Source organism: Zalophus californianus, chromosome 4, assembly GCF_009762305.2.
Source record: "Zalophus californianus isolate mZalCal1 chromosome 4, mZalCal1.pri.v2, whole genome shotgun sequence".
Taxonomy (NCBI): domain Eukaryota; kingdom Metazoa; phylum Chordata; class Mammalia; order Carnivora; family Otariidae; genus Zalophus; species Zalophus californianus.
Genome location: NC_045598.1, coordinates 165,261,431 through 165,286,106, shown reverse-complemented (window position 1 = coordinate 165,286,106; position 24,676 = coordinate 165,261,431). Strand labels below are relative to the sequence as shown.

The 24,676-nt window shown below is 36.1% G+C and overlaps 1 protein-coding gene across 4 annotated transcripts in view; it reads left to right on the top strand.

Moving 5' to 3' along the window:
• Positions 1–24,676, top strand: part of CSMD3 (CUB and Sushi multiple domains 3) — a 1,160,406-nt gene that overhangs the window by 674,298 nt on the left and 461,432 nt on the right. The gene's annotated exons all lie outside the window — the stretch shown is intronic.

Here is a 24,676-nt window from a genome sequence, read left to right as displayed (position 1 = left end):
CCAACCTTTTTTTTTTTATTTAAATTCCATTAATTAACATATAGTGTATCATTAGTTTCAGAGGTAGAGTTCAGTGATTCATCAGTTGTATATAACACCCAGTGCTCATGACATCACATGCCCTCCTTAATGCCCATCACCCGGTTACTCACCCCTTATCCCCTCCCCTCTAGCAACCCTCAGTTTATTTCCTATGGTTAAGAGTCTCTCACGGTTTGTCTCCTGCTCTGATTACATCTTGTTTTATTTTTCCCTCCCTTCCTCTATGCTTCCCCGTTTTGTTTCTTAAATTCCACATATGAGTGAAATATGATAATTTGTCTTTCTCTGACTGACTTATTTCTCTTAGCTTAATGCCCTCTAGTTCCATCTACATCGTTGCAAATGGCAAGATTGAATTTTTTTGATGACTGAATCATATTCCATTGTGTATATATATATATATATATATATATATATATATATATATACCACACGTTTTTTATCCATCCGTCTGTAGATGGACATCTAGGCTCTTTCCGTAGGTTGACTATTGTGGACATTGCTGCTATAAAGATTGGGGTGCACATACCCCTTCGGATCCCTACATTTGTATCTTTGGGGTAAATACCCAGTAGTGCAATTGCTGGGTCATAGGGTAGCTCTATTTTCAACTTTTTGAGGAACCTCCATACTGTTTTCCAGAGTGGCTGCTCCAGCTTGCATTCCCACCAACAGTGTAGGAGGGTTCCCCTTTCTCTGCATCCTCGCTCGCCAACATCTGTTGCATCCTGACTTGTTAATTTTAGCCATTCTGACTGGTGTGAGATGGTATCTCATTGTGGTTTTGATTTGGATTTCCCTGATGATGAGTGATGTTGAGCATTTTTTCATGGGATATGACACCAACTTTTTTTTTTTTTTTTTTTTAGTTTTTAGCTAACTTGAGGCCCCTGTGGAGTTTGAAACACTGATGATTCCCTACTAGTAACATCTTCTTCCTTTGGTTTCTGAGACATGATTTTCAGTCTTCATATATACTCACTTCACCCCTTTTGCTAGCTCCTCATCTTCCTTCTGACTTCTAAAATATATTCTCTACAGTTCTGTCCTTTTATTCTTGACTTCTTGCTGAGAAATTCATTTATTATAATGGCTTTAACTCATCATAAATCTATATTGTAAAGAAAAAGAAAGATGAAACTCTTTTTCTCAAACTATCCCCGGTATATTTATCCAACCTCATGCCTGTTATTCTCCCCACCATGCTTCTTGTGGCCAAACATACAGAAGTGGTCAACATCCTTAAACCTATTCTTCGGTTCAGTTAAATTTAACAAACAGATTTGAATAGCCCCTGTGTGTGTGATAAGTAGCACACACCTGCTCTGCAGGGACATTTAGTTCAGGCCTTTTGTACATCTGTTCACTGCCTGCATGTTCTTCCATGATCTTTTCTTCCTGGTTGACTCCTACTTTCCTATGCAGTTCCAACATCACCTGCTTTATGAATCTCAACCAGACTTCCTTAGGGAACGTATGTGAACCATTCTTTCTTTGGGCTTAAATAACAAAATTCATATTTTCAATATGTCACTTTTTGTATGCTTTTTTGGTTGTTTATATACGTATAATCTTCACTAGGCTCCTTAAGGAAACTATGTTTCACTTCTATTTGAATCCTCAAACGCTCAGCTATAAAAGAGAATAAGGAAGATCTATAAGAACAGATCAGAAATGATTTTCCGAGCATGCTGTTTAAGTGCAAACAGTAAAGTAGAAAAGATTAAAGCCTTATAGCCTAAATAAGAAATATTTTTTCATCATCATTAGCTCCTCATGAAAACGTGGTTAAGAGTTAGCAAGGAGGGGCACCTGGGTGGCTCAGTTGGTTAAGCATCTGCCTTGGGCTCAGGTCATGATCTTGGGGTCCTGGGATAAAACCCCACACTGGGCTCCTGCTCAGCGGGGCGTCTGCTTCTCCTTCTCCCTCTGCCCCTCCCACTGCTCATGCTCTCTCTCTCTCTCTCAAATAAATAAATAAATAAAATATTGTAGAAAATGGAAACAGGAAGGGACGAGATAGGCTTGACAGCGCATATTGAAAGGAATGGAGACATTAAAAAGTATCTTTTAATTTTTGTATCATAATTCTATACCACAAGCAAGCAGGGCCAAAAGTTCCAAGACTGAAATTTTTTAAAATCCTAATATTTGTGTACAAAGATTTTGGAAATATACACTTTAGCCACACTTTTAACAACACAAATTTCTTCCAAGTAATTCTCTGTAGTCATTGATATCAACATTAGCAAGAATGACAAATGAGATTGAGATTGCATTTCCTCTAATTAGGCTGTTGGGGTGTCCAATTTCCCTATAATATGTAATCATGTGAGAGTTTGGTGGTAATATGTATGATATCCATATCACAGAAGATATTATAAACTGGGATAAAAAGTACAAAAAACACATTTAAAAATTAGATGGTTAATATTTAATATTCAGACATCCAAAGGAAATATATTTTGAGAGGAAAAAAAAAGCCATGTGTATTATCTTACAATATATAGATTGTCTGTGACTGGATTTTCTTCTTCTTTTTTTTTTCCCCCCCTTTGGTGGAATGTGATATAACTTAGGTGGTGTACATAGATTCTTACAGGTAGAATAAATAACCATTTTGAGCCTCTCTACCTTCCGTTTGGGAAATTGATATTCAAAGAAGTCATGGGACTTTTTTAAGGTCACATAGAGTTTAGGGGAATTAGTCTCAAAACACAAAATTGAATTTTCCCCATTGTATCAAGAATCTCTCTGACAATCTATGATTCTTTCAAGATGTAGGATTTAAGGAATTACTGGGAAATATGACTTGTGGACTAAACAAAATGGAGAATGTAGTGTTCTCCAGGTTTATGGCTTTAGTAAGCATTTATATACTCATCAGTGACTGTAATGGGATGTAGGAAAAAGCATATTTGAAGTCAACCGCAGTTTTCATGGAAAACACTACAGAGAAAGAAGCATTATGGATGAATAAAAAATTGTGTAGAAATTTATATAGAAAAAGTGAGGCTACATAAGAATTAGATATAAATATTGGAAGTGTACATCTATTTAAATAAATATACAATTTTGAGAAGGGTGGCTTTTCCATTTCAAACTCTTTGCTTCCTTAACATTCATGGTTAAAAAAGAATTTCTAAGTTAAATTATCCTTACACAGAATGCTTTTAACATATACTACTTGTATTAGACTTGGGTTTGTTTAGGTGAATTTTTATAACTTTTTTATTGGACTATTCACAAACTTGTACAGATCTGTTTCTAAATGGACATTCAGCTTACAATATATTCAGTGAGTGAATTAGGAAATTATAGGAAGTCTTCATATTTGAAGATAATTTTCTTTGGAAAAAAAAAACACTCAGGATGAATCTCCTAAAAACTGTTGAGACTCCTGCAGTATATTGTGAATGAACACAATTACACATGTCTTTATCTTGAAAATAAATGAAAATTATTAAATTGCCTTCCTTTTTAGTTAAAATTTAAGCTTAATTTCAATGGTATATAATTCTTAAAATACACAAAGAATTAGTCAAATGCTCACTTGTTCTTTTGGTCATATTTTTTTTTAAGATTTTATTTATTTATTTGACAGAGACAGAGATAGCAATAGAGGGAACACAAGCAGGGGGAGTGGGAGAGGGAGAAGCAGGCTTCCTGCCGAGGAGGGAGCCTGATGTGGGACTCGATCCCACGACCCTGGGATCATTACCTGAGCCGAAGGCAGATGCTTAATGACTGAGCCACCCAGGCGCCCTGGTCATATTTTAAAATAGTATTAAATGCAGTATATTATCCTTCATTTTACACTTGACTTACATAACATGATCATAACAAGAGACTTGTTGAGAAATATAGTCAGTGGTTTCTCCACTTTTTCTTAAGGTCTCTCAAATCTTTACAGTTCAAATATTTCTCTTCTGGAGTATGTCGTGTCATCATTGTTTTCACAAGATTTGCAAAATTTATTTTCAAAATGTTTGCGCTGAAGGAGCTATGTGCTTGTGTTAAATGTATTGGGATTTTTCCATGATATTAATTACATAAGTGGTCATTTCATTAGTGAATAACTTCATGTTATGATATTGTTTTATTAGGTGTTCAGGTTGTTACTGAACACTTATATACCAAGGACTGCCCTGAATAATTAGATGAAACAGCTGTATCTTTTGGTATTCCACCACTTTGAGAGGATAACTTAATCTTTGAGAAGCAAACCTCAAATTTATAAAATGGGTGGTGAGTCATTTTAAATATTAGTTGACTTTCTACTTCAAAAGCGCCAGACTGATACATAAGCACACTTGGATCTCTGCACTAATCCCCCTAGTCTCCCTCCACTTTCAACTGCATGAATACACCACAGTCTGTAAACCAAGGTTATATCACCGCACGGTTATACGTTCATTACTGATCAAGACTATTTTTCACCTAGCTATCAATCAAACTATCATCAGAATGCAATCACAATTCTAAAAATAGGAGATGAGTGTAGACAATGATTTACATTAATAAATAATCTACTTCAGACACTAAGTATTTTAATTTGCAGTAGAGATTTTAATGGGGGAAATGTAAGCTGCAGTAATGGATTCATAAACTCGTTATTTAGAAAGGTCAAGAAAAGGTGCTTCTTCATTGTCACCACATTACTGAACTGTGTAAATGAGATATGCAGGTAAAGCTTCCTTTAGAATCCTACGTATTAGTCGTAAGGAATCAGAGTCAGTCATTATGATGTCTATGTTTGGTTTTAGCACATCCAGCGGCTTTATTATGTATCTCATCACTCCCATTTTTCTCTTTTCTCATTGTTTAGGGAACAATATAATATATTGGTCAAAGTAGGACACTTCTGAGAATGATATGCAATGCTATTAATAATGACAGTGGCTCACTAGGCATAAACTGAAACTGTCTGGGGCAAGGCGGGACTTGTAATCTCTCCTAGTGCTTTTTCCTTTAAACCTTCTGTGCCAACCTCTATCCTTCATTTTTCAGGAAAGTCTGCCTGTAGCTATTGATCATTTTAAAGTATCAAACATCAGTAAGTGGTCAAAATATCACCTCAGTGGAGAGTCTTAGCATTTTTTTTTCAGCTTAAGCATTTTTAACAAAAGACTAAAATCTTAAAGAGATAAAGCTCTAGTTACGTAATTCCAAAAATTGTCCAGAGAGGGAGTTTGCCATAAATGGTGCTAATTAAATGCTTGCTTCCCTACCTATTACTAAATTTGGTATCCTGCAAGTTTTCAGAAGTTTCCAGAAATAATGTGCTCTTTTATATACAATGTTTTCTTCTACCCACATTTACACATTCCTTCCCTTCAAGCAATTTTTGCTGGATACAGAAAACCACCCAATTGCTTATCCAATTATTTTTGCCTAACCTCAAGTCTTATCTCTCTGCTAGATTTAATCCCCATTGAAGGCTGCCTTAACTTTTCTAAAAGTAAGCATAAGAGGTAAATGTTACAATATTGAAGTACTTAAAAAATTCCAAAGAGAAAACAATTAAAATTTGAAAGCTGTAAAATTTGACAGTTGATTTAGTTATTTCTATGAGCCTTTTAGATTTAAAAGAAGAAAAAGAAGAAGCTCTCACTTCTGTCAGGGAACTAGGTGCTAGCATGGGTCCAAGGATTTCTTCCCATGCTTCACTGACAAAAAATATATTCACTCACTCATTCATTCATTCATTCATTCATTTGCCTATTTATTCAACAGAGTTTACTACAGCTTAGCACTACCCTAGAAGTACAAAATGAAAGGCGGCACAGTTTCTATTTCACAGCCCAGCAGGGGAGATAAATACACAAACATAGAATTACAATATTATAGAGTGAATCAAAACTGCATAGAACAGTAAAGAGAAAAACACTGAAGAACACCAAAAAGGATTTATTCTTCTGGAAAACCTTCACAGAGTTCATAGGCCAGCGGAATCTTGAATCATGAGCGCAATCATTAAGCAGAGAAATGGAGAAATGATACCACAGGCTGAGGGGTGTTCACATAGGCATGAAAGCGCAGGGTGGAATGTGGTATTCAGGAGGCTGTGGGCAGGTGCTTGTGACAAGAATGCTAGGTATCTAGGCTGCAGTGCCTGTTAAGGCAGGCAGCTCAGAGTGTGAGTAGACCTAGATAACATGAGAAGGGGTTTTTAACTAAGAGTTGCCCAGATCTAACAAAGGTGTTTATGAAGAAAGCTTTCTGTTAGTAGTGTAAAAAGCATTTGTAGGAATATAGGGGGGAAATGTTGAGGGCCTTGGGGAATACATCGGTGACAAGGAGATTGGGATTTAACTTGTCCAAAAGCAATGAGACCATTTATTCATTTATTCTACATGTATTGCATACTTCTATGCCCAATATTGTGCTAGCTGCTGGGCACCCAAACATGAAATAAGCTACTAAATTATAATTTAAACAGAGAGGACTGGAACATAGTCTCTTCATAAAACTGAAAATTGAGATATAGTCTGTTTCCTGCCTACCTTGGTTCTTGAGGTATGTAATTTAAAAGAAAATTTAGATTTTGATAATGCATTGATGGGGATTTATTTTAAACTCAGCCTACAACTAATTTCTGTCCAAAGAGTCAAAGATGGATGATAAATAAATAAAAAGAGTAAAACATGTTTTTGTTCTTGGCAGTTTTCTCTATAAGGTGAGTTAGGGTGTGACAGTGATCAATATTAACATGGCTGTGCCTGAAACATTCATTTTCCTAAAATGACTTTGACCTAATAGACCCATTCAAGGAGAGAGTTGACCTCATGTTAGGATCACCTTTGAGCAACATGCAGGTTTCAGCAAGAATTGGTTTGTGTGTTTTCTCCTCCACCTGGACCAAAAGCTGCTTGTCTGCAGGAATTCTTTCTTTATCTTCATCTTCAGTCTAGAACACAATGCTGTAACATAAAATTATAAACATCTGTCAAATAAAGTTAAGAAATGGGTATCTGAGATTTGAATACAGAATACTTTCAGTGAGAACTTATATGAAAACCTCAGATCCAAAATCTTTTTTTCATTATTGGCAAGACTAGGACCTCCCATTGAGATTGAATATACTTGAGTTGTTTGCTTGCTGGGTTGTTTTGGGCAAGCAAAGGACAAACGTGCCCTAATTTTCTCTCCACTCACATCGTGATTTACGAACTTTCCTAGGCTTTTCTTTATGTTTGTTTAAATTCTCAGCAGTCTTTAAATAACCATTATCTAATAAACTTCAGCTCATATTTAATTGCATGTAAGACAAGTTAGATTAGTAGAGTAACTGAGAGGTTTGGGTAGAAATTAATTTTATTTTTTCACTCAAGTATTTCTTTCAGAGTTGGATACTTTTGTCCCAGAAAACATTTTCTTTTTAATTCATGTGTCTTCTCTGCCACCACCAGAGGGATTTTCAAAACAAAACACAAAGAGAGGAACTGTCTAGTGAGCTCTTCCTTCTACTTCCTTCCATTTTTATAAATTCAGGGACCTTTCACTGTCCAACCTTTTGCTTGAGAGGCTGTAAAAAGTACAGAGGAATGAGTATGATACAAGGAAGTATTTATTAAAGATTTATTCTCCCTTGTGAATTGTCATTGCAAATGTAATTATATCCTTGGAAATTTCACATCACTTGGCATTTGTTCTTGTGTAGCATTTATCAGTTTTGATTTACTCACATATTTATGTGTTTAAATTCTCTTCACTAGATGGTAAACTGCTTTAGACCATCTTCCATTTTTCTTTATTCCTGGTATATTATCTCACAGAGGACTGATATAAAGTAGTAGTTCCACAAATATCCAATGAATGAATGATTTTCTGCTACTATTATTTTAAAATATCTAGCTACTTTGTCTACCACAAACAACATTCATGCTACTTTGTCTACCACAAACAACATTCATACGCAACATTGATTCCATGGGGAAAATATGTTACAAGTTTGAAAATGATTTAGAAAAATTCATATCATTCAAACCATGACTTGGGATTGCTCTTAAAGTATCAGGCACTCACTGTTAATAATTTAAATGTAAAATATTTAATATGAGAGAGAAAAAAATGACAGCAAGAAATCAGTGCAACTTCAGCATTTGCATTCATTATAATTTGAATGATGGTAATCCCTAAAATGTACCAAGCATTTCCTATTTGCTAAACATCCATGTTTTACATGGAAATATTTTTAGTAAAACCTCACAAAAACCTTGTGAATTCAGTCCTGACTTGGAGAACTAATGTTTTATCATTTCTCTGAGTCAAATAACTCACTAAATCATTTGACTTCGGATATCAATCTTAATTCTACTGCAGAAATCTTTCTTTTTAATTTCGAAGAGTTACAACAGCTCTCTAAACACTGTAAAATTTCATAACCTTCTGAATTACATTTTTCCAATTTACTAGTATTTAACAATGGCCTTATCCCATACCTACTCCATCTGCCTGCTCTCCCCTACATATTACCCTCTTGCTTTTCTATCTTCATCTAAAAATATACATATTTATAAATATACGTAGATATCTTTTTATGTGTGTGAGTGTGTGTGAGTGTGTGTGTGTGTGTAAATCTCTCTCTCTTCTCTCCCTCCCCCTCCCTCAAGTTCTCCATCTCCTCTTTTCCTCTTCTTCTCTTTCAGAACTTTTAGCTCACATACATACATGATTTTTTCTTTTTTTTGAATTGTAAATTATAATGTTAATTTATTTGATCCCCTCTGCCATGCCCAGTGGTCAACTTTTTCATTTTCTTGAGGTTCCTTACAAAGGGCTAGCTTTTAATTCATTTGTTTTACTGTTCAGTACAAGGTATTCTAACTCCTTCTGGGTGTTCAGTAACTTGGCAGTCTTCCATCTAGCTTCCTCAGGCAGTATCAAAAGAAAACTCTGGAGGAGTAATAGTGATTAAATGCCCAGACTACGTGTACATTTTCTCATGTCCGTAGCACTCTGGAGAAATTAATTAAGCTTCGCAGTACCCCTCTGCGATATTATTATTATCTGCATTTTACCTGTGCAAATCTCAACACAGACACTAAGGTTTTTGCCCAAAGTCAAAGATATGTTTTAGTTTCTTACTGAGATTAACATTTAATTATTATTGTTTAAAGTCAATATTGGCTTTTGCTACTGTATCTCTCAATGGTGTTCTTTCTCTCTCTCTCTGAATAAAACTAACATAATCTCATTATTATGTTATTAAAAGCTTTTTTCATAACATGATGTTTATGAAAGTAGTGAATATATGTATTCTTAGAGTTTTTTTATTACTTCAATACCATTACCTTACTTACCTTTTATTTCTCCAGTTTTCCTTATTAAAATTGTTCACTCCATTTTTGTATAATTGAGCTTTATCCTTATTTTTAATTGTGCAGTCCACATTTATAAATACTGTATAATCTAATTAGCAGGATTTTTAAATTTCTTAAATTTTAAGTGTTTATTTTAATTTCAGTTGGTTAACATACAGTGTTATATTAGTTTTAGGTATACAGTGTAGTGATTCAGCACTTCCATACAATACCTGGTGCTTATCATGGCAAGTGACTTCCTTAATCTCTACCACTTATTTCACCCATCTCCCACCCACCTCTCCTCTGGTAACCATCAGTTTCTTCTCTATAGTGAAAAGTCTGTTTCTTAGTTTGCCTATCTCTCTTTTTCTTCCCCATGCTCATTTGTTTTGTTTCATAAATTCTGCATAAGAGCAAAATCAAATGGCATTTGTCTTTCTCTGACAGAGTTCTTTTGCTTAGCATTATACTCTCTAGCTGCATCCATGTTCTTGCAAATGGCAAGATTTCAGTCTTTTTATGGCTGAATAATATTCCGTGCACGCGCGTGTGTGTGTGTGTGTGTGTGTGTGTGTATACATATATATATATATATATACACCACTTATTATCCATTTATCTGTGGGTGGACATGGGCTGCTTCTATAATTAAAATTATGCTGCTATAAACATAGGGGTGCATGTATCCCTTTGAATTAGTGTTTTTTGTATTTTGGGGGTAAATACTAGTACAATTACTGGATAATAGGGTAGTTCTATTTTTAACATTTTAAGGAACCTCCAAGATGTAGCTGCAGAAGTTTGCATTTCCACCAAGAGTGCAAGAGGGTTCCTTTTTTTCCATATCCTCATCAACACTTGTTTCTTGTGTTTTTGATTTTAATCATTTTGTTAGGTGTGAGCTGTTATCTCACTATAGTTTTGATTTGTATTTCCCTGATGATGAGTGATATTGAGCATCTTTTAAAACGAGATCCTTTAAAATGAGATTACTAGCAGCACTGATTTGGTAGCCCAACACAGTAACATCAGGTATCTATAATGGGCACTTTGTATTTCATGTCAAAAAGGAAATAAAAAACTAACAATGCTATCCCAACTGGATTAATTTTTTATTAATTGTTATTGTTTTACTTACTATAGATTTCTAATACAGTTTCAAATCAGGGTACATAATGCCTCAAGCTTTGTTCTTTTTTCTCAAGATTGCTTTGGGTATTTGGGATTTTTTGTGGTTCCATACAATTTTTAAGTTGTTTTGTCTATTTCTGTGAAAAGTGACATTAATATTTCTTTTTAAAGGTTTATTTAATTAACATTTATTTGAGAGAGAGAGCAAGAGAGCACACACAAGTGGGGGTGGGGCAGAGGAAGAGAGATCTCAAGAAGACTCCCCACTGAGCACAGAGCCTGAAGCAGGGCTCCGTCCCAGGACCCTGAGATCATGACCTGAGCTGAAATCAAGAGGTAGACGCTCAACTGACTGAGCCACCCAGGTGCCCAACCATTGAGATTTTGATAGACATCTGTAGCTTGCTTTGGGTAATGTAGACATTTTAACAATATTAATTCATTTAAGCCATGAGCTTGGAGTATCTTTCCATTTATTTGTATACTCTTCACTTTATTCTTTCATATAGTTTTCAGTATACAGGTCTTTTACTTGGTAAAATTTATTCCTAGGTATTTTATTTTTTTGGATGGAATTGTAAAGGGGATTATTTTCTTAATTTCTCTTTTTGACAGTTTGTTGTTAGTGTATAAAAACATAACAGATTTGTTAGTATTGATTTTGTATTCTGAAATTTTACTAAATTTGTTTATTAGTTCCAACAGATTCTGGTGGAGTCTTTGGGGTTTTCTATATAGGGAATCATGTCATCAACAATTATTGACGGTTTTACTTCTTCCTTTCCAAGTGGATTACTTTTATTTATTTTTCTTACCTAATTGCTTTGGCTAGGACTTCCAATACTATGTTGAATAAAAGATGTGAGAGTAGTAATCCTGATGGTGGTCTTATTCTTGAACTTTAAGTATAATGTTAGCTGTGGGCTTGCCATATCTGGCCTTTATTATGTGGGAATACATTCCTTCAATACCAGTTTTATTGAGAGTTGTTATAAAAAATGGATGTTGAATTTTGGGAAATGATTTTGCTACATCTATTGTGATGATTATATGATTTTTAGCTTTCATTTTGTTACTGTGCATCACAGTGATTGATTTGCAGATGCTAAACAATCTTTGCATCCCGGGAATAAATCCTAGTTGATCATGATATATGATCTTTTTTTTTAATTTTTTTATTTTATTTTATTATGTTATGTTAGTCACCATACATTACATCATTAGTTTTTGATGTAGTGTTCCATGACTCATTGTTTGCGTATAACACCCAGTGGTCCATTCAATACATGCCCTCCTTAATACCCATCACCAGGCTAACCCATCCCCCCAACCCCTCCCCTCTAAAACCCTTAGTTTGTTTTTCAGAGTCCATAGTCTCTCATGGTGCATCTCCCCCTTTGATTCCCCCCTTCATATTTCCCTTCCTACTATTTTCTTTTTTTTTTTTTTTTAACATATAATGTACTATTTGTTTCAGAGGTACAGGTCTGTGGTTCATCATTCTACTCAATTCACAACGTTCTCCATAGCACATACCCTCCCCAATGTCCATCATCCAGCCACCTAATCCCTCCCAACCCGCACCACTCCAGCAACCCTCAGTTTATTTCCTGAGATTAAGAATTCTTCATATCAGTGAGATCATATGATACTTGTCTTTCACTGATTGACTTATTTCACTTATCATAATACCCTCTAATTCCATCCACGTCATTGCAACTAGCAAGATTTCATGTTTTTGATGGCTGCATAATATTCCATTGTGTGTGTGTGTGTGTGTGTGTGTGTGTGTGTGTATACATATATATATATATATATATATATATATATATATATATATATATATATCACATCTTCTTTATCCACTCATCTGTTGATGGACATCTTGGCTCTTTCCATAGCTTGGCTATTATGGACATTGCTACTATAAACATCAGGGTGCAGTTACCCCTACGGATCCCTAAATTTGTATCTTTGGGGTAAATACCCAGTAGTGCAATTGCTGGGTCGTAGGGTAGCTCTATTTTCAACTTTCTGAGGAACGTCCATACTGTTTTCCAGAGTGACTACACCAGCTTGCCTTCCCACCAACAGTGTAGGAGGGTTCCCCTTTCTCCGCATGTATGACCTTTTTTAATGTATTGTTGAATTTGGTTTCTTAATATTTTGTGAGGATTTTTATATCTGTGTTCATCAGGGATATTAGCCTGTGATTTTCTTATTTGTTTGTTTGTTTTTGATTTTTCTGGTTTTAGAATCAGTGTAATATGGTCCGTGTAAAATGAGTTTGGAAGTTATTTCCTTTCCTTCAATATTTTGGAGGAGTTTGAGAAGGATAACTATTAAATCTTCATTGAACATTTGGTAGAATTCACCAGTGAAACTGTCTGGTCCTGAACTTTTATTTGTTGGGAGGTTTTTGATTACTGATTCAATCTCCTTGCATCTGTCTATTCAAATTTTCTATTTCATCATGATTCAGTCTTGGAAGATTGTATGTTTCTAAGATTTTATGAATTTCTTCTAGGTTGGCCAATTTATTGGCATATAATTGTTCATAGTAATCTCTCATGATCCTTTGTATTTCTCTCGTGTAAATTGTAACTTCCCCTCTTTCAATTCTGATTTTATTTATTTGAGCCCTCTCTCTTTTTTCTTATTGGTCTAGCTTAAGGATTATTAATTTTGTTTATCTTTTCAAAAAACAAGTTCTTAGTTTTATTGATCTTTTCTTCTGTCTTTTTCATCTTTATTTCAGTCTGATCTTTATTACTTCCTTTTTTCTACTAACTTTAGGCTTTGTTCCTCTTTTTCTAGTTTGCTTAGGTATAAAGGTAGATAGTTGACCAGATTTTTTCTTGTTTCTTGAGGTAGGCTGGAGCACTATGATGTTCCCTCATTTTTTTTTTTTTTAAGATTTATTTATTGATTTGAGAGAAGGGAGTGCATGAGCAGGAGGGGCAGAGGGAGAGAATTTCCAGCAGACTCCCTGCTGAGCGTGGAGTCCAACATGGTCCTTGACCCTGAGATCAGGACCTAAGAAGAAACCAAGAGTCAGATGCTTAACCAACTGCACCAACCAGACAGCCCAATATGAAGTTTCTTCTTAGAACTGCTTTTGCTGCATCCCATAGATTTTGGTATATGGTATGCCCATTTTCATTTGTTTCAGGGTATTTATTTTTTTATTTCCCTGTTGACACATCAGTTGTTCAATAGCATGCTGTTTAATCTTCACGTATTTTTGATTTATCCTGTTTTAATTTGGGAATGATGTCCAGTTTCTTTTTTTCTACTAAGTTTTTATTTAAGTTCAAGTTAGTTAGCATGTAATATAGTATTGGTTTCAGAGGTAGAATTTAGTGATTCATCACTTACATGTAACAGTGCTCTTTACAACCAGTACTGTCCTTAATACCCATCACCAATTTAGCCCATCCCCCACCCACCTTCACTCCAGCAACCCTCAGGGTATTCCCTATAGTTAAGAGTCTCATAGTTTGCCTCCCTCTCTGTTTTTATCTTATTTTATTTTTCCGTCCCTTCCCCTATGTTCATCTGTTTGGCTTCTTAAATTCCACATATTATTTAAATCATATGGTATTTGTCTTTCTCTGACTGATTTATTTACCTAGCATTATACACTCTAGCTCCACTCACGTTGTTACAATGGCAAGATTTCATTATTTTTGATGGCTGAGTAATCTATACCATATCTTCTTTATCCATTCATCAGTCCATGGATAATTTGGGCTCTTTCCATAATTTGGCTACTATTGATAATGCTGCTATAAACATAGGGGTGCATGTATCCCTTTGAATCAGTATTTTTTTTTTTAAAGATTTATTTATTTATTTGAGAGAGAGAGAATGAGAGAGAGAGAGAGCACATGAGAGGGGGGAGGGTCAGAGGGAGAAGCAGGCTCCCTTACTGAGCAGGGAGCCCGATGTGGGACTCGATCCCGGGACTCCGGGATCATGAACTGAGCCGAAGGCAGTCGCCTAACCAACTGAGCCACCCAGGCGCCCTGAATCAGTATTTTTGTATCCTTTGAGTAAATACCTAGTAGTGCAATTGCTGGGTCATAGGGTGGTTCAATTTTTCACTTTTTGAGGAACCTCCATACTGTTTTCCAGAGTGGCTGCACAACAGTGTAAGAGGGTTTCCCTTTCTCTGCATCCTCGTCAACACTTGTTGTTTCCTGTCTTGTTAATTTTAGCCATTCTGACTGGTGTGAGGTGGTATCGCATTGTGGTTTTGATTTGGATTTCCCTGATGATGAGTGATGTTGAGCATTTTTTCATGTGTCTGTTAGCCATTTATATTTCTTTTTTGGAGAAATGACTGTTCTGTCTTCTGCCCATTTCTTAACTGGATTATTAATTTTGGGGGTGTTAAGTTTGGTAAGTTCTTGATGTATTTTGGATACTAGCCCTTTATCCAATATGTCATTTGTAAATATCTTCTCCCATTCCATAGGTTTCCTTTTAGTTTTAATGATTGTTTCCTTCGCTATGCCGAAGATTTTTATCTTGAAGTCCCAGTAGTACATTTTTTGCTTTTGTTTCCCTTGCTTCCAGAGATGTATCTAGCAAGAAAGAAGTTGCTACAGCCAAGGTCAAAGAGGTTGCTGCCCATGTTCTCCTCTAGGATTTTGATGGTTTCCTGTCTCACATTTAGGTCTTTCATCCATTTTAAATTTATTTTTGTGTATGATATAAGAAAGTGATTCCCAGTTTCAGGCCATTGTGTTTTGAAAAGATTCTTGATATGATTTTAGTCTTCTTAAAATTTATTGAGATTTGTTTTGTATCATAACCTATGATTTATCCTGGAGAATGTATCATGTGCACTTAAGAAGAATGGGTGTTCTGTTACTCTTGAATGGAATGTTCTGTATGTATATCTATTAAATCCATTAGGTTTAATGTCTCATTTAAGGCCAATGTTTTCCCATTGATTTTCTGTCCAAATTTTCCACTGATATAAGTGGGTATTAAAGTCCCCTACTATTGTTATATTGCTGTTGATTTCTCCCTTTAAGTCTGTTAATATTCAGTTTATATATTTAAGTGCTCCTATGTTGAATGCATAAATATTTGCAAATGTCATTATCTTCTTGCTGGATTGATTCCTTTGTGATTGTGGAATGCCCATTTTTGTCTTTTATTAAACTCAGTGTTTTAAAGTCTGTTTCATCTGCTATAAGCTTAATTATATCAGTTTTCTCTTGGTTTCCATTTGCATGAAACATCTTTTTCCATTCCTTTACTTTCTGTCTGTGTGTCTTTACATTTGGAATGAGTCTTTTAGGCACAATATAGATAAGCTTTTTTTTTCTTTTTTTTTTAGCTTCTCTGTGTCTTTTGATTGGAGAGTTAATCCTTTTATTAACTCTTTTCTTTTTGATAAGTCTGGCCAGGGGTTTATCAATCTCGTTAATTCTTTCAAAGAACCGGCTCCTAGTTTGTTGATCTGTTCTACTGTTCTTTTGGTTTCTATTTCATTGATTTCTGCTCTGATCTTTATTATTTCTCTTCTCCTGCTGGGTTTAGGCTTTATTTGCTGTTTTTTCTCTAACTCCTTTAGGTGTATGGTCAGGTTGTGTATTTGAGACCTTTCTTGTTTCTTGAGAAAGGCTTGTATTGCTATATACTTTCCTCTTAGGACTGCCTTTGCTGCATCCCAAAGATTTTGAACAGTTGTGTTTTCATTTTCATTGGTTTCCATAAATTTTTTTAATTCTTCTTTAATTTCCTGGTTGACCCATTCATTCTTTAGTAGGATGCTCTTTAGCCTCCATGTATTTGAATTCTTTCTGACTTTCCTCTTGTGATTGAATTCTAGTTTCAAAGCATTGTGGTCTGAAAATACGCAGGGAATGATCCCAATCTTTTGGTACCAGTTGAGACCTGATTTGTGCCCTAGGATGTGATCTATTCTGGAGAATGTTCCACGGGCACTAGAGAAGAATGTGTATTCCGTTGCTTTGGGATGGAATGTTCTGAATATGTCTGTGAAGTCCATTGGTCCAGTGTATCATTTAAAGTCTTTATTTCCTTCTTGATCTTTTGCTTAGATGATCTGTCCATTTCAGTCAGGGGGTTGTTGAAGTCCCCCACTATTATTGTATTGTTGTCAATGTGTTTCTTTGCTTTTGTTATTAATTGCCTTATATAATTGGTTGCTCCCATGTTGGGGGCATAAATATTTACAATTGTTAGATCTTCTTGTTGGATAGACCCTTTAAGGAGGATATAGTGTCCTTCCTCATCTTTTATTACAGTCTTTGTTTTAAAATCTAATTTGTCTGATATAAGGATTGCCACCCCAGCTTTCTTTTGGTGTCCATTAGCATGGTAAATGGTTTTCCACCCCCTCAGTTTCAATCTGGGGGTGTCTTTGGGTCTAAAATGAGTCTCTTGAGTCTCTTGAGACTCGCTAAAATGAGACAGTGTATTGATGGGTCTTGTTTTTTAATCCAATCTGATAGCCTATGTCTTTTGATTGGGGCATTTAGCCCCTTTACATTCAGGGTAACTATTGAAAGATATGAATTTAGTGCCATTATATTGCCTCTAAGGTGACTGTGACTGTATATTGTCTGTGTTCCTTTCTGGTCTATGTTGCTTTTAGGCTCTCTCTTTGCTTAGAGGACCCCTTTCAATATTTCTTGGAGGGCTGGTTTCGTGTTTGCAAATCCTTTAGTTTTTGTCTGTCCTGGAAACTTTTTATCTCTCCTTCTATTTTCAATGACAGCCTAGCTGGACATAGTGTTCTTGGATGCATATTTTTCTCATTTAGTGCTCTGAATATATCATGCCAGTCCTTTCTGGCCTGCCAGGTCTCTGTGGATAGGTCTATTGCCAATCTAATGTTTGTACCATTATAGGTTACATCTCTTCTCCCGAGCTGCTTTCAGGATTTTCTCTTTGTCTCTGAGACTTGTAAGTTTTACTATTAGATGTCGGGGTGTTGACCTATTTTTATTGATTTTGAGGGGGGTTATCTGTGCCTCCTGGATTTTGATGCCTGTTTCCTTCCCCACATTAGGGAAGTTCTCTGTAATAAAATGCTCCAATATACCTTCTGCCCCTCTCTTTCTTCTTCTTCTAGGATCGCAATAATTCTAATATTGTTTCATCTTATGGTTTCACTTATCTCTCGAATTCTGCCCTCGTGATCCAGTAGTTGTTTATCTCTATTTTTCTCAGCTTCTTTATTTTCCATCATTTGGTCTTCTATATCACTGATTCTCTCTTCTGACTCATTTATCCTAGCAGTTAGTGCCCCCATTTTTGATTGCACCTCATTAATACCCTTTTTGTTTTTGACTTGGTTAGATTTTAGTTCTTTTATCTCTCCAGAAAGGGTTCCTCTAATAACTTCCATGCTTTTATCAAGCCCAGCTAGTATCTTTAAAATCATGATTCTGAACTCTAGGTCTGACATCGTACCAATGTCCATATTGAGTAGGTCCCTGGCCAACAGTACTACCTCTTGTTCAGTTTGTTGAGGTGATTTTTTCCATCTTGTCATTTTGTCCAGAGGAGAATAGATGAATGAGAGAACAAAATGCTAACAGGATAACAACGTCCCCAGAAAATATACTCTAAACAAATCAGGAAAGACCTGGAAGCGGGACAAAAGAAAGGGAAAGAAAGAAAAAAAGAGAAAAGAAAAGAAAATGAAAATGGTAAAAACAAACAAAAACAGAACAAAACAAAACAATAAAAACACAGAATATGCTCAAATATGATCCGCCTGGTGCATAGATCAGTCCACACACTAGTTTTTGGGTGTATTTTGGTCTGTTAGAAGAAAGTGCCTCCCAAAATTTTAAAGAAAGAAAGACATATATGTACAAAATAAGGGTTGATATGATGAAGGGATGGAATATGACTATAAAGATGAAAATTATAAAATATTTTATGAAGAATTGATAAGAAGTTGTTTGAAAAAAGAAAGAAGAGGATTTAAAAAAAAGAAAAAAAAAGGGGGAGAAAATGTGATCAGGCAGGAGACTAAAACAAAGCCATACACTAGAGATTTAGGGTATATTTTGATCTGTAAGAAGAAACTGTATCTCAAAATTTTAAAGAGAGAACAACTTATATATATATATATATATATGTGTATATATATATATATACATATATATATATATGTGCAAAAAATAAGGGTAACTACTATGAAGGGATAGAATATGACTAAAAATGAAAAATAAAAAATGTCTTTTTAAGAAAGGGATTTATCAGATGTTGGTTGAAAAGGGGGAAAGAAAAATTTTAAAAAAATTAAAAAAAATTAACTTCAAAAGATTAAAGAATCATGGTAAAAAAGCCACGAATTCTATGTGCAGTATTCCCCTAGCGCTGGAGTTCTGCCGTTCTCATTGATCGGTAAACTTGGTCTTGGCTGGCTGTTCTTGCTGATCTTCTGGGGGAGGGGCCTGTTGCCATGGTTCCCAAATGTCTTTTCCGGAGGCGGAATTGCCCCGTCTGTCGATCCGGGCTAAGTAATCTGCTCAAGTTTGCTCTCGGGAGCTTTTGTTCCCTGCAAGCTTTCTGTACAGGTTTGGAGGACGAGAGTGAAAATGTCTGCCTCCCAATCTCCGCCCTGGAGGAGCCGAGTACTCGGGGCCCCACTCCTCAGTGCGCCCCCAGAGAAAAGCAGTCAATCACTCCCATCTCCCTGGTCTCAGGCCGCACTCTGTGCTCACCCGGCCTGTGACCGAGCGTTTTTATCTCTGGCACCCGACTTATTGTGGAGTCTCCAAACCCAGCAGATCCCTGGTGTGCGCTCCCGTGCCGCTCCTCCCAGGGGAGGAAGGGGAGTCTCCCTGGATCTGCCGCTTGTTGGGTCCCTGCTGGAGGAGCAGTGGCCTGACTGTGCCGTGGATCACAGTTTATGGCAACCCCGAGCCAACAGCCCACACCCTGGCTCCGTCTCTGCAGCCGGCTTCCCCGCTCCAATACCTGGGAGCTCTGCCGCACTCAGGCACCCCCAGTCTTTTTGTGACCCCAAGGGTCCTGAGACCACACTGTCCTGCGAGGGTTTCACCCCCCTCTTAGCCACTGGAGCGATGTCCCTCAGCAGAGCTAACTTCTAAAAGTTCCAATTTTGTGCTCCGTGGCTCTATCACTTGCCAGAAGCGGCCGACGGAGGCCCCCTCCCCCGCCATCTATCCTCCCAAATATTACCTCAGATTCACTTCTCCGCACGTCCTACCTTCCAGAAAGTGGTCGCTTTTCTGTTCAGAGAGTTGTTGCTATCCTTTTCTTCGATCTCCTATTGAGATTTAGGTGTTCAGAATGGTTTGATCCCTATCCAGCTGAATTCCTGAGACCAGATGAAATCCAGGTCTCCTACTCCTCCACCATCTTGCTCCGCCACATGCTCTGTAAATAGTGGTTTCCGATCCATGAATGTCAGGGTTCTTGCTGTCCCCTTCACCACAACCTCTTGTCACTGTGTATCCAAAGAAATGCCTTTGGTTCTTCCAGAAAGTGGTCGCTTTTCTGTTCAGAGTTGCTGCTATTCTTTTCTTGGATCTCCTGTTGAGTTCGTAGGTGTTCAGAATGGTTTGATCTCTATCCAGCTGAATTCCTGGGACCAGATGAAATCCAGGTCTCCTACTCCTCTGCCATCTTGCTCTGCCCCCTCAAGATCTCGCCCCATTGGTTTCCAAATCCAGAGATTTTGAGGGGTAGTCCCTCTGGTGCAAGTCCCAAGGACTGAGGTGACTGATGTGGGGCTTGAACCTCTCATTCCTCAGGGATGTACTTGTTATTGTGAGATCCCTCCTACTTACAGGTTGCTGCATGGTGGGGGTGGGGGGGGTTGGGGCAAAATCATGTCCCTGCCTTTCCTACCTATCTAAATTTGACCTTCTTATCCTTTTGCGTAGAGAAGCTGTGCAAATAGTTTCATTATAGAGAATCATTCAGGTCATTTTTAGAGGAATTGTTCTATATGTAACTATACTTTTGGTGTGTCCATGGGAGGAGGTGAGTTCATAGTCTTCCTACACCACTATCTTGACCTGCCCCCAATCCTAATTCATATATTCTTTGTTCAGTGTTTTGGAACTTTGTATTACCCTTTTTTTTATTATGTTAATTACCATACATTACATCATTTGTTCTTGATGTAGTGCTCCATGATTCATTGTTTGTGCATAACACCCAGTGCTCCACGCAGAACATGCCCTCTTTAATACCCATCACCAGGCTAACCCATTCCCCCACCCTCCTACCCTTGTTTTTATTGTTTAATTTCCCAAGCCATTCATCTAATAAATTTACTTGTACTGTTAGGTTGTCATAATCAGTTTATTGTCTTGAGAGCACTTTATCTAATCTTAATGGAGGAGAATTAGGGCTCCAGCTGACAAAGCTTAATGCTTCTAAATGATCTGCATCTTCTATCACATGACTATCCCCAATTAACAATAGTGTTAATGCCTTTTGTTTTTTATGATAAACAAGAAAATGTTTGTCAGAAAATGAAATTAGCACTACACCGGCTAGTTTCAAATGGATGCCAGCACAACACAAGAGTTTACAGTCTGGAAAATACAAGTTAAATTTTCAATATTAAGATTTAATTATCTGTTGTTTTTTAAAATTACATTTCTGGTCAATGAAAAGTCTTCTCCATATAAGGAATCCACATTTTAAACTATTTAAAAATACCATTTAGAATCCAGCAGTATCCCACTGATGCATTTCATTTTGCGTAAGATTTGGGTAAAGTGTACTTATTTCAGAAAAGTAATATAAAATAGAGTAATGCTATGAAATCAATCCTAGATCTCAAAAATCATAGGTCATAAAATGATACAATGGTATTAGTGTAAAAATGAAACCAAGTTTTGACTCTATTATTTTATTATGTATATATTATACATATTTTATTTATATATATATATATATAAAAATATATATATGGGCTGATGGTGGACATTTTTTAAAAAGCCAATTTCCAAACTAGGGAGAAACATTATGCCATTTCTACGGAATTATTAAGTATCTTAGAAGCAGTCTGTTATACCATCCAAGGATAATCCTTGGAGTTTAAGGGCTCAATCATCCCCTTTGTTAGTTTAATTCAACAGGAAATAACTTGTTCACATGCTAAATAGAGTTGGAAAGAAGCCACAGAAAATTGTGATTACTCAATAAAAGAAATCCTTTATGTGCCTTGCTCATAATTTCATATCTGTAGCACTGCAACCCATTAATTATAGTCAGTTGTTTAAAAATCAGATACAGTCCACCATTTGTTTCTTTGACAAATTGTTGCTGGATATTTCATATGCTTCCTTAACACAGTATTTGAAAAACTGTGAATGAGATGCTTATTCAAAGTAATTATATCTTTTTGTAGTTTTAATTTGGACTCAATATGTATTTTAAATTAAGAATTACAGATTTAATAGCATATGAGACTTCTTAATACTCTCTATTTTTTGGTTTAAGTATACCTGAAGAATGATGGTAAGCAACTAATTTAAGTAGCACAGTCATTTTGTCTTTATTTCTTGAATTGGTCATAACCTAAACTGGGGAGTAAAGTGAGCTTTAATGAGCCATTTTCCCTTGAATCCTATCTTCGTTGGTTCTTGTCTTTATCTTTGTCATGTAGCATCATTATGTTGCCCAGTATTATTTTTCATTAAAATTAATGTCATATATCAATTATCAGATCACTTTTTTCCTCTGCAGCTTTTGCTCTAATGAGTATATGGATTATCTTCATCCACTTTATTCTCTTAATTATACAAGTAAAGGTATAGGAAAAAGAAGAATTTAAAAATAGTAAAAACTAAAAACTTACTGGTTGGATGAGCAGTGCTCTCTCTTCTAAAATATTAGCTCCACATCTAAACAATAAATACTGTTGTCAGTGTATTGTGCGCCAGGCACTCTGCTCAGAAATAGCCCTACAAAGATATGTCACCCTCTATATATGTACCTTCTCAAGCTACCTACTTGTTTTAGTCCACTAGGCTGTTACAACAAAAATAGCATAGAATGGGGAGCTTGTAAACAACAGAAATTTATTTCTCACAGTTCTGAAGACTGGGAAATCCAAGATCAAATCATTGGTAAGTTTGATATCTGATGAAAGCATTCTTGCAAGTTGTAGACTCTCACCTTCTTGCTATGCTCTCATGTGGAAGAAGGGGCAAGGGAGCTTTCTGAGGTATCTCTTATAAGGAGACCAAGTCCATTCATGATGATTCTATCCTTATCACCTAATCACTTTCCAAAGGCCCTTCCTCCTAATGCTACCACTTTGGGGATTAGAATTTCAATATATGAATTTGGGGTGGGGGAAACACAAACATTCAGACTATTGTACTCCTCTCTGCTTTCTCTTGCCTTTCCTGCTCTTCCTAAAATTATCTTGATTGTTGGCCCAAATTACACTCATTTGCTAAATACTAAGAATGCATTTTAAGCCTAGGAGGAAGTGGAAATAATGTGCTAGTTAATGTCATTTGCCTGGCCCATGTAAAAAATACTTATCTAATCATTATTAACATCTCTTAACAGGAAGTAGCAGCCTGCATGCCCAGAAAAATCATATAGAGGTTGTAGTTTCATATTTCTTTTTCTTTCGTGCCTAAATCCTACTTCACAAGTTAAAACTTAATAAGAACTAAACATTTTATGAAATGAAACCCAAATTAACTTAAACTTTACAACTTATATAACAGCTAATTGGAAAGAAATGCTTTGGAACATTTTGTCTTTGTTCTAAATCAGGTATGAAATTTTGACGTACTATATCTTGATGTTACAAAAACAAATAAAAGTAGCCACCAGTCAATTTTCCTTTTAATATATACAAAAAAAAGAAATGTATTTTAGTTGTGTTAGAAACTAGTTTGTATCAGTATTTTACACAAAAATAATTTTGATTTCATGGATTTGGATTTCATCAGCTTCTAGTTGAACTTCTATGGTGTGAGTTAAGAAACTAATTAACATTCACATGTTTCCTTTAGAGTTAATCTTATTTTAGATAGTGTTGATTATATACCATATCTACCACCAGATCTACACATATATCAAAACCTTTACCTATTCACAGGGCCTTCCTATTGCTGTAAATGAAATAGAAATACTTCTACCCAAAGCCAGTCCTTCCACTAATACCTTAAATCTCACTTCCTCTAGTTTGCTCCAGCCAGTCTTCCCTTTCTCATGCACAATTAAATTTTCTCTTTAGGATAATTCCCATGATTGTACAAACATGGATTTACTTTCCCTTCATAAAAAAGAAAAGAAAAAAGTTCTTTTGACGCCCGCCCCCCCGGTTTCCCCTGACAGCTGTTACCCCATAACTTTGCTTCTCTTTGCTGCAAAACTTCTCAACAGAGTTGGCCATTTTGGCTTATCTCTGATTTGCCTTTTTCCATAGTCCCTTAAACCTGTTGTTTCAAACAGATTTTCACTATTGCTGTGGGTAATAAAACTTCTTTTGTCAAAGTCAAAGATATCCTCCCCACTGTTACGTCTTCTAGTTGATTCTCTGTACACATCTTACTTGAGAAATCAGCCATATGTAACTCAGTATTAAATGCTTACTTCTTCTCTTTATTCCCTATATTCTGAACACTACACTCTCTGGGTTTTCCTTCTACCACAGGGTTCTCTGCCTCCACCCATTCACTTAATGTCCTTTGTCCTCTTCTCTACTCGCTACCTCAGTGATTTCATCTGGTTGTATGTTTTAAATACCATCCATGCGTCAACCTTGTATTCACATTGGAATGTCCTATTAAAGCTCCAGACACTCAGTTGCCTTCTAGATACTTCCATTTGGATACTTAAGAGACTTCCCAAACTCACCTGAGTTCATTTCTTACCAAACTGCTCTACCTACAGTTTTCTCCGTCTCAGTTGATGGAAATTTCAACCTTTAGTTGCTCAGACCAAAATTATTGGTGACATCTTTGATTAACCTATTTCTTTCATCTATCAGCAAATCCTCTCAGTTCTACTTCGAAAATACACCCACAATCCAACCACCTTCCCTGTGAACACTCTGTTCAACCCATCATCACCAATCACCTATTGATTTCTATGCTTCCGCCCTCTGCTTCTCTCCATATAAAGCCAAACCGATCCTTTCAAAACTTAAGTCATATTGTGGCCTCCACTCTCCTTCAAACACTCAG